This window comes from Salvia hispanica, chromosome 3 (assembly GCF_029641045.1).
Source record: "Salvia hispanica isolate PSC_SH4W2 chromosome 3, Shi_PSC_v1, whole genome shotgun sequence".
In the NCBI taxonomy this organism is placed as follows: Eukaryota; Viridiplantae; Streptophyta; class Magnoliopsida; order Lamiales; family Lamiaceae; genus Salvia; species Salvia hispanica.
Window position 1 is genome coordinate 29,918,685 of NC_142694.1, and position 9,643 is coordinate 29,928,327.

The following is a 9,643-nucleotide window of genomic DNA, read 5'->3' on the forward strand; positions in this document are numbered from 1 at the left end:
AGATAGGCCATACCATGCAAGGAGATAGGCCCTTACATAAAATGCTGACGTGGGGGCTTGGCCGCCATCAGACCCCGACCCCACCTTATACAGCCATCCTCCAAGCAGTCTCCGCCCCAACGCAGCCATGTAACCGTACTCCAGCCGCAGCGCCGCTTTCTGAAATTGATAAATGAATTAGGGGTAGGGTTAGGATTAGGATTAGGGCAGAAGAAGACAATTTGGGCTTATTAGATTTGGGCCAAATATTTTATTGTTGGGTTGTTTTTCATGTTTGTCCTATTGGGCAATAATAAACTAATGTTGCCTTTAGGCATTGACATAGTTAGCCCAAATCCTAACAAGTTCACGCCTAGAGACTTTACGAGTTACACACAATGCACGGTTGTCGCTTGCCGGAGAGTTGCAGCGGCGCACTTCGCTTGATTCAATTAAAAACTGATGGGTATCAGGCATGTATTTGACTATTTGATAGAATTATAAAAGTATTTTATCAAATAAAATAATCTTATTATTTGCGGCAATAGTTTAGTGCATTACTCTCATGTATTTTAAAGAGTATTTTATTTGCCTCAATGCTTATTGTATTGGTATTTGGATTTGAACCACTTGGTAGTTTTAAATTTAAATTAGAATTAATACAAAATGATTTAGTCACTCTCTTCGTCCGTCATTAAATGTCTCATATTTGACCGGCATGTGTTTTAAAAAATTATTTGACTTTATGAAGTAATGTGGGTAGAAAATTGGTGGAATGTAGGGCCTACGTTTATATATTGGTTTTATAATAAAATGTGAGTGGAATGAGTTAGTGAAATGTAGGATCCACCTACCAAATATGGTAAAAGTGAAATGAGACATTTATTGGCGGACGTGCGAAAAAGGAAAAAAAATGGGACATTTAATGGCTGACGGAGAGAGTAATAAATTTATTCGTAATAAATCTTGTTGTTAATGATTTGTAGTTATGTGTTGGTATTTTATTGTAAGAATGATTTGATTGCAAGTTCTATAATGAAACTAATTAAGATATATTTGCGAATAGAAAGAAAGGCCGAATGGATGAATGATATCTTAGTTATAGAGTATTTTAAAAAAAATTGCAAATGTGACTATTCTTCGATCATTTCAAGACACGACGACTCGTGGAAAATAGTTATCATCTAGTGTGTCGTAAACGTTGAACAGACATTACATGTAAAATTAAATATATTTAATACTATTATTATTTTTTTTTTAAAAATTCAGCCCTGGCTTAACTACTTTTCTGGTTTCGTCACTGGTCATCTTCCTTGAGACGGAGGGAGCATATATCTGATTGGTATGAAAATCTTAAGAGCAAAAAGTTCATATGCTAGCAACCAGTCTAGATCTGCTATTTCCGCCATTCCTTGTTAACAGAGACATTTTTTTTTGGCACGGAGATTAAAAATATGTGTTCAGTGGATGGTGAATAAAGTAAGAAAGATGAAGAGAGAATAAAGTAAGAGGGTATTACCTTTTGTCAAAAATAATTGACCCAATTAGATTGGAATTTTTCAAAATAAAAAAAAGGCTTTATTAACATGAAACAAATAAATTATTATTTAGAAGATTGATTCTAACATATCTATTCTTCAAATATAATAATGATTACTTTCCATTTTGTAAATATGAGAAAAAAGATTTAACTACATTAGTCATGATTGCTAAGCAAATGTTAATGTATACAAATAATTCCAAAATCTGACAACTTTGAATTGGAAGTATCTAATTACCACAGAAAGTTGTATTTAATAAAATTGTATAATTTTAGGCCAGTTCCTCTATATAAAGGTGAAAGAGCTTAAGACTAAAAACATCACAACTTAAACTTCACAAAACTTAGAAGACATAAAAAATGATGTCCTCTTCAAAGTTCCACTGCATTTTTCTCCTCTTATGTGTTGCCTCGTATTTATCAGTTATCATGGCTTCCCTAGTAAGTTTTAATGAATACATTTTTCTTTTCCAATAGATATGCATTTTATATTTAATATTTTATTTAATTTTTATTATGATTTTACTTCTTTTGTTCCAGCCCACATATTTTGCTTTGTTTTAATATCCGAGTGAAAAAAGAACGTAAAGAGAAATGATATGTTGTAATCTTTTAATTATCATTTGTGAGCATTGCTCACATTTAATATATTTTAATACTATATTTTTATTTTACTATGTATACATTAAATTTTTATTGTTAATTTTATAAATATATAAAACTTGAAGCTCAATTTATTCCTTTCTCTTAAGCTTCAACTAATAAAATTAAAGAACAAATCGAACTTCTATTTTGTATAATTTATAAACTGCTATACGTTATTAATTTGTGAGATACGGAGTATTAGAAACAAAAGTATATAGAATTAATAAAATAATGTTAATATAGATTGAATATTTATGGTGCTCCTGAAAGAGTATAAAAGGAGATGAGTTTATATATAATTACTCTAGAAAGTAATATGTTCTAATTTTTTAAAGTAATATCTCTAATAATTACATTACCTGTAAAAAAAAAGGAATTAAGAAAGAATCTATAAAAACAACATTTTCCAAACAATGATATTTTAGAAGCATGTGATGAATTACTAATTCTTTGTTTAATTAGGGTGGCGACGCTAAACCCTCAGTTTTCCCAACGGCAAGTCTTGATCAAGCTGTTACATGTCCAGTGCCTCAAAGCAGTAAGTCTTTTTTTTTTTTTTTTAATATTCTAATCGTCCTTTTTTATACATTTAAACGTTTATCTATTTTGTATAGATTTATAAAAATTTAATTGACAATTGTCAATTGCATCACCCGATACAATACTTCTAACTTCTAATATATTAATTAGATTTAATCAATCATTAAAAATCAAGAATATAAAAATATTAGTACTACATATTAGGAGTATTAATTAATTAGGAATTAATCTATTTTGATGATGATTTTATGACAGATTGTGCAAATGAGTGTGATCGTAGATGTTCGAATACAGAGCACTTGAACAATTGTTTGTTGTTCTGCAACAAATGTTGTGAGAAATGTCTGTGTGTGCCACCGGGAACCTATGGAAACAAGGATTGTTGCCCATGCTACAATGACTGGAAGACTCAGGAAGGAGGCCCCAAATGCCCTTGATATGCTCCTTATTTTTGTATTATTTATCTACGACAAAATCGTCAAAAATAATTGATGTACTTTTATTTCTCGAAAAAGATTAGCCAAAGTATTTGCGACAATATTTCCTAATGCACTATTATAAATTGGACAAGTGAATTTTATTTAGAAAAGGAACCCATTTCTCCTTCATATTCTCTTTTCAGTTTTCTCTTTTTTAATCTAAATAATTATGTCAATGCTTTATAATTAAGGAATATATTAATATTAGTTAATTTATTAGAAGTTGACTTAGTTTGAATATGTGTATGTAAATTAAGAATAAATTAAAACGAATAAACTAAGAATTGAAATAGTTAATTAATTATAAACGTCAGCATACAAATTTGGCCATTTATTTAACAGCCGATTTCCTGAAGTTGGGATTTTAGCATGATGCAAAGTTTGGGGATTGCCAAATTATTTAAACTTTACTTTTACTACTTTCTCCATATTATTCTAATTTCATATGTTACATTTCAGTAATTCCCATCTTAATGTCAATCATAATATCAGCCTCATTTCAACTACAACTCAATTTATCAATTTAAATACTTCAAATTTAGTTTATATTTTAACTCTAGAAGTAGAAAACTAATAAAATAACAACTTAACAAGTCATAAACTAAAATTACTTAAATTTATGATGAATATAACATATATATTTAAATATCATATAGTCCCCAATCGTCAAAAAATTCCTGAGTTGTGATGCATTTGAAAACTATTGCAATAAATTAATTTTTTTTTAAAAAAGGGTTGTAGCAGCCGTGACTCTGCAATAGGGATGCAAAACAGTTTCGCTGAAAATGAGGCGGCTAAGAAAAATCGACCCTGCAATAGAGCTGCAAACGTGTGAGTTACAACAGAATTAGTCATATGCTAGGATTCTGTTCAAATATTTTGTAATTGTTGTTATTTATTTTGTGTTCAGCAAAGAAATTGCGTTGTCAGTTCTCTCTTATTCCTCGATATGCCCTGCTTCTATATATATCTTTACATGCTATCAGAGTTGAGGTGGTTTGGGCCGGCCTAGATGACCCATGTTCGAATTGGACTCTGGATTACTCAAGTTTGAGTTGGGCGTGTAATGTTTCGATGTGTCGACTGCGTTCTTGACTTCCTAATGTGGTCTCGGCCTGAGGGAAGGTTGTTGAGTTACAAACTCATCCCTCATCGGATGAGTGAGCAAAGTTGGAAGTTATATTTAAGTGTTGTTCAAGTCCAATTAGATTGAGACTTTTTGGGAGTAACCCAAAAATAAATCCGCACAGACGGACTTGATTTAAAGCGGACAATATCAAACTAATGACTCGACGATCCTAACAAGTGGTGTTAGAGCAAGGTTGTATCAGTTGTTTGATTTTACTACTATAAAAAGATTAATGGTGGAAACACCACCTCCGTAGACAAGCTTGTTAGCGACAATTATAGTTATTAAAATTTATGTATGGAAGTTTACCTACAAGCTTGTCAGTGATTCCCATTTTTGTCAAACAAATTTTGTAAGGTCAATTATAATATCAACATCATTTTATCTACAATTTAATTTCTTTTAAGTTTAGTTTATATTAAATTTAGAAGTAGAAAAATAATAAAAATAACAATTTAATAAGTCATAAATTAAATTTAGTCAAAAGTATATTTTTAAAATACAATTTTAAAATAACATATTATAGTCCCTATTTTTTTCCATAGAAGCCAGAGTCGTGATGCATTTGAAAACAGTTGCAATAAATAAAATTAAAAACAAAAAAAAAGGATTGTGGATCTGTGGCCGCTGTGACCCTGCACATTATTGAAATGAGATGCAGAGGGAGCTGTTATAAAAACAAGGTTGCACCAATATTTTGTTCAAGGATTACCACATTAGAAAAAAAGAAAAAATTAAAGCCGTTGGCCAATCGCAGCCCGCCATGTAAGCCTGCTCAGTGGCACGGACGGACGAGTTATAACGGCGAACAGCGGTAAGCCGTGCCGCTGGCACGGACGGACAGCTTACCGCTGCGGATGGTCTTATGTTTAACCGGATTTCCACATTAGATTTTGAAACTATAATATCCCTATTAAGCAACTTTTAATCTCACAAAATTCTATTTCGGCACCGGATAAAGCCACAACATTATGCTCTTCCTTGAGACCAAGTTTCCTTCAAAATGTATGAAATAACCACCTGTTGCCTGCGGGGTTACGTGTCCAATCAACATCAACATATGTGTAAAGTGTAAACATGTATATCTATATCCCTATTTCTATCAAATAATACTCCATGTCTAGTGGTGCCCTCTAGGAGGTTTGTATGAAATTAACAAAATTTTGATTAGTCCTGATTTTGCAATCAAATTATTAATTTGTTAATTTTATAATTTATCAATATTTCGACGTTGACATAGCTTAATTACGCATATGACACTACCAGACATCAATCAAAATAGTGTCATGTTTTAGGTGGCGAAACTATATCATATTACAAAATTAAATAAATTTATTTGTTGAATTAAAGTTTATATTAAGTCATCTTAGCACCAAAATCTTGATTAGTTCGCAAAATTAGAATAAATCAATAATTTTATAATCTTTTAAGCATATTTTAAAGTTAAAAAGTATATAAAGTTAGAATCTAACCAAAGTTTGGAAATTTATAGGAAACTCTGGTTTCCAGTATTAATCGTTTACTCACTATAGGTGAACACGATTTTTTATGTAACAACCGAACTAAAAACTCATCAAATATTTTTCTCAGTTAAAGAAAAATTAATAGAATTAATTTATATGTGATATAATACAATGTTTACATCATTGGACATTAAAACATAATCTCGATGATGATTATTATTATTATTATATAAAATTATAAATATATGCTTACAATTTTTAGATTCATATGATTTTAATATATCCAATCCGATTTAAAAATTCAAATTTCTCAAAATGAAACCTGATCCAATTCGGTTCGAAAAATCCAAATAATCTGAACAGAACATTAATTTTAGTTTGATTCAGTTCAAATTTTAAGGGTTAAAGTTATTTTCCTTATACCCTAATTAAGAAAAATAAGGACTTAAATAAATTAAGAGACAGAAAAAAAATCAAATAACTGAAAATTTCAGAAGGGAAAAATTAATGAAAGAAATAGATTAAAAAAATATAAGAAAAGAAAAGGGAAAAAACAGAAAATCAATCAACAAATAAAATTCTTGAAAAAAATTAGTAGTAAACTGAATAGAGGAAGTCTCTTCACTCGCGACATGCTAAATTGCTAGTAATATACATTTTGAATGTACACGTGTATGATTCACACTCCTATAAATAAACTTCAATATATAACCTAGACTCTTTAAACTTTATTAATAACAAATACGACAAATTCAATATAGACGACAGTTTAATTCAATGCAGAACAATTTAAGAGGGCCAAAATCATTACTCTTAAGATATGAATTACGCGATTTAGTAGTGTATAATCATAATGAGTATTGATTTTTTCATTAATTACAAAGCTACTTTGCACTTATTAGAATGCTTCACACTATACATGATAGCAACTAAATTAATGCATGTTCGGCCGCTATTTCATTTTTTGGGGAGTGAAATGCCCATGGTCATTACTTTTGTGACATTGATCACATTGTATTTACTTGGATATTAAAGAAAATTATTAAATATTTTTATATATAATTTCAATAGAGTTGGATCATCATAAAAACTCATTTTTATCCTAAGAGCATCTCCAAGTGATACGATTATGGAAGCCGTGCGTCAAGGATTTCGACTACAGCTGGATTCAACCGGAAACCGCCCTATCGAGATGATATCCGAAAGCTATGAAACTACCACCATCGTCTTCGTCTTGGAAATAGCTTCGCGTGGGTATCTTGCACATATCAATCGGAGTCCGAATGAGGGAGTTATGGCGGTTTTATAGAAGTCGCGCAAAACTGGTGGAGAGTTCCAGAAGGAACACCCAGCCGGGTGTTTTTATTCTGAACATCACCCGACCGGTTGAAATGGCGAAATGGCGAGGGAGTCCAGAGAGAACACCCGGGCGGGTGTTTTGCACCCTGCAATTCACCCGACCGGGTGAATCATCCGAGACTTAGATTTTGTGGGCCTTTTCCCACATTTTGGACCCTTAGTATAAATACCTTTTGGTGTCATTTTTCATTCTAGATTGTGATTGAATTAAAGCTATCTCCCTAGTGAGTTTTTCCTCTTTGAGGAATGTATCCAATTCCTTCCTTGAAGGTTGCTTGTCTCAATTTCATAGATTGATTCAAGTAGAGGTATGCATCAATGAGGTGTATCCATTGAGTAGTGGAGCCAAGGGGTGATAGAGCTAATGAAAGTTACTTAGGGTTGTTTCAATTGTTTTGGTCAAGGTCCTATGGTTGTAGCTCTTTTATCTCATCATTATACACATGCTTCTCATCTCTAAGCTACCATCCCTTCTTGTTTAGATTCAATTTTTGTTGGTTGGATCATCTATTATCTTTTGCCTTGTGTTGATAAATTGAAAATAGCCTCACAAAAATATTTTAGATCAACCATCAAAGGGTAAATTATTGGAAAATGGATCATAAAATACATGGATCCTTATCATTTGGTATCAGAGCCTAGTACCCACTAGGTGTTTGATCTATTGCTACCTTGAGTTTTATTTTATTCGTTGTTTTGCTCTGTTTTTGTTGGGATGATCGGATTGGTCAAATATGCTTGGATTAAGCTGAAATTCGGTTTCTATGATCTATGTTATGCGTTCTAGCTACCTGCAAAATTTTATCAAAAACTTCCTTCGGTTGCCTAGTTAACTGTGGAGATTAACATCATTGCCCTGTTTTGGCATAGTTGAGGAAAACCATACAAAACCCATCCAATTATCAAATCTGACTATATATGAATATTTTTCCCTTGGTCTATACTTGATTGTAAATATATCCACCAAAATTCATCTAAATTGGGCGTGGGGAACAATACCAAAAAAATTCCATAAAGATCAGCTAAATTTCCACAAAAAGCTTCATCCCATGTCCCGTTTTCTTTGGTGTGTGTGTCTTCCGTAGTCCTTTTCTTCATTGCTTTCATATGCTTAATCATTATTAACTTGGTATTTACTACTTGGTGTCCATATGTTCTTGAGGTGTATTCCTTGATTGAGTTGTCTGGGCGCTAACGAGTGAGAATTGGATCGAGAGTGTGTGATACTAGCCCCACCATATTCAAAACCTACCGAGTGACATTGGTGAGTAACTTGGGGGGGGGGGGGGGGGGTTGGGATACTACATTGGGGTGAGTTAGCTTCTTAAATATCTTTTTCTTATTTTTACTAATCTCTAAGGCTAGTCTCTAGTCTTCTTCTTTGTGTTTGTAGGTAACTTTGATGCCTCCTATTACTCGATCCAACAAGATGGGGGACATCCACGAGGAAGAGGAAGAGGAAGGGAAGGGAACAGGCTCAAGTAGTCCCAAACCCGAAGGTGATCTAGTGAGCATGATGTCCCGAATGATGAAGGAATTCGAACAAAAGGTGATGACCCAAATGGATATTCGGGCAAGAGAATCCGAAGCTCGCATGCTTGCCGCTCAAAACACCTTGGTTGGAGCCTTAAAGGAGGTTCGTGCATCAAGATCCGTCACTCCTAAAAGTGACCATCTACATCTCAAAGCTCCCGTCATAGAACATGTAGTGTCGAGGGGTAATGGAGCCAATAGGCGGTTTGGAGGAGGAAATGAAGGGTAGGTCGTTTTGGGGTAGGAAACCAACATGGAGGGGTGGAGTCTTGTGGGGAAGTTGAAGGAGGGAATATGAGAAATCGGGATGAGAATGGGGGCTTTGGGAGATTTGGGATGGAGAATGTTGGTCGATGGCCTTTTGGAGGAGGATATGGAGGGAATGATAGATTTGGGATGGGCAACCAACGAGGGAAAGTTGAGCCCTATGGGGATAGATTTAGATATGAATCAAGGTACCATGAAGATGGACTTGATAGGAGAAGTGGTGGGAAACAAGCTCCAATGTCTCATGGAGAGTGGCATTCTAGGAGGGATAGAGATAATGTTAGTCATAAGGGGTTTGAGAGGCTAATTGAAGAGGAAGTCACATATAGAGCTCGGTTGAGGCCTAACCATCGACATGGTGGTGTTGATACAAACCACATGGGTACCCCATCAAATCATTTGACTACATCATCTTCTTTCCATTTCTCACATAAGCCTCTTGATGTGTATGTAAATGTTCCCTCTTCGATGAGCTTAAACCAAATTAGTAGAGAAAAAGAACGAGAGAGAGATAAAAGGCTTGAGAGTGAAAGTGAGTCTAAAAAGCCAAGAGAGCGTGATAAAAGATAAGAGTGTGAGGTGAAAAAGTCAAGAGAGAGTGGTGGGGGTGAGAGAAAAGAAAAATATCAAATGAGAGAAAAACCACAAGCACAAGTGAGTAAAGGGTGCTTGTTAGATTCTAAGGCCTACCTTGGGTGGGCACCAAATG

General features: G+C 33.5%; 1 long non-coding RNA gene across 1 annotated transcript; it reads left to right on the top strand.

The window, feature by feature from the left end:
* The first annotated feature begins 1,852 nt into the window (after window positions 1–1,852).
* On the top strand, window positions 1,853–3,020 carry LOC148930532 (uncharacterized). The gene is made up of 3 exons (XR_016136250.1): window positions 1,853–1,960; window positions 2,627–2,702; window positions 2,960–3,020. It is a non-coding gene; the product is annotated as an uncharacterized LOC148930532 (long non-coding RNA).
* The last annotated feature ends 6,623 nt before the right edge of the window (window positions 3,021–9,643 follow it).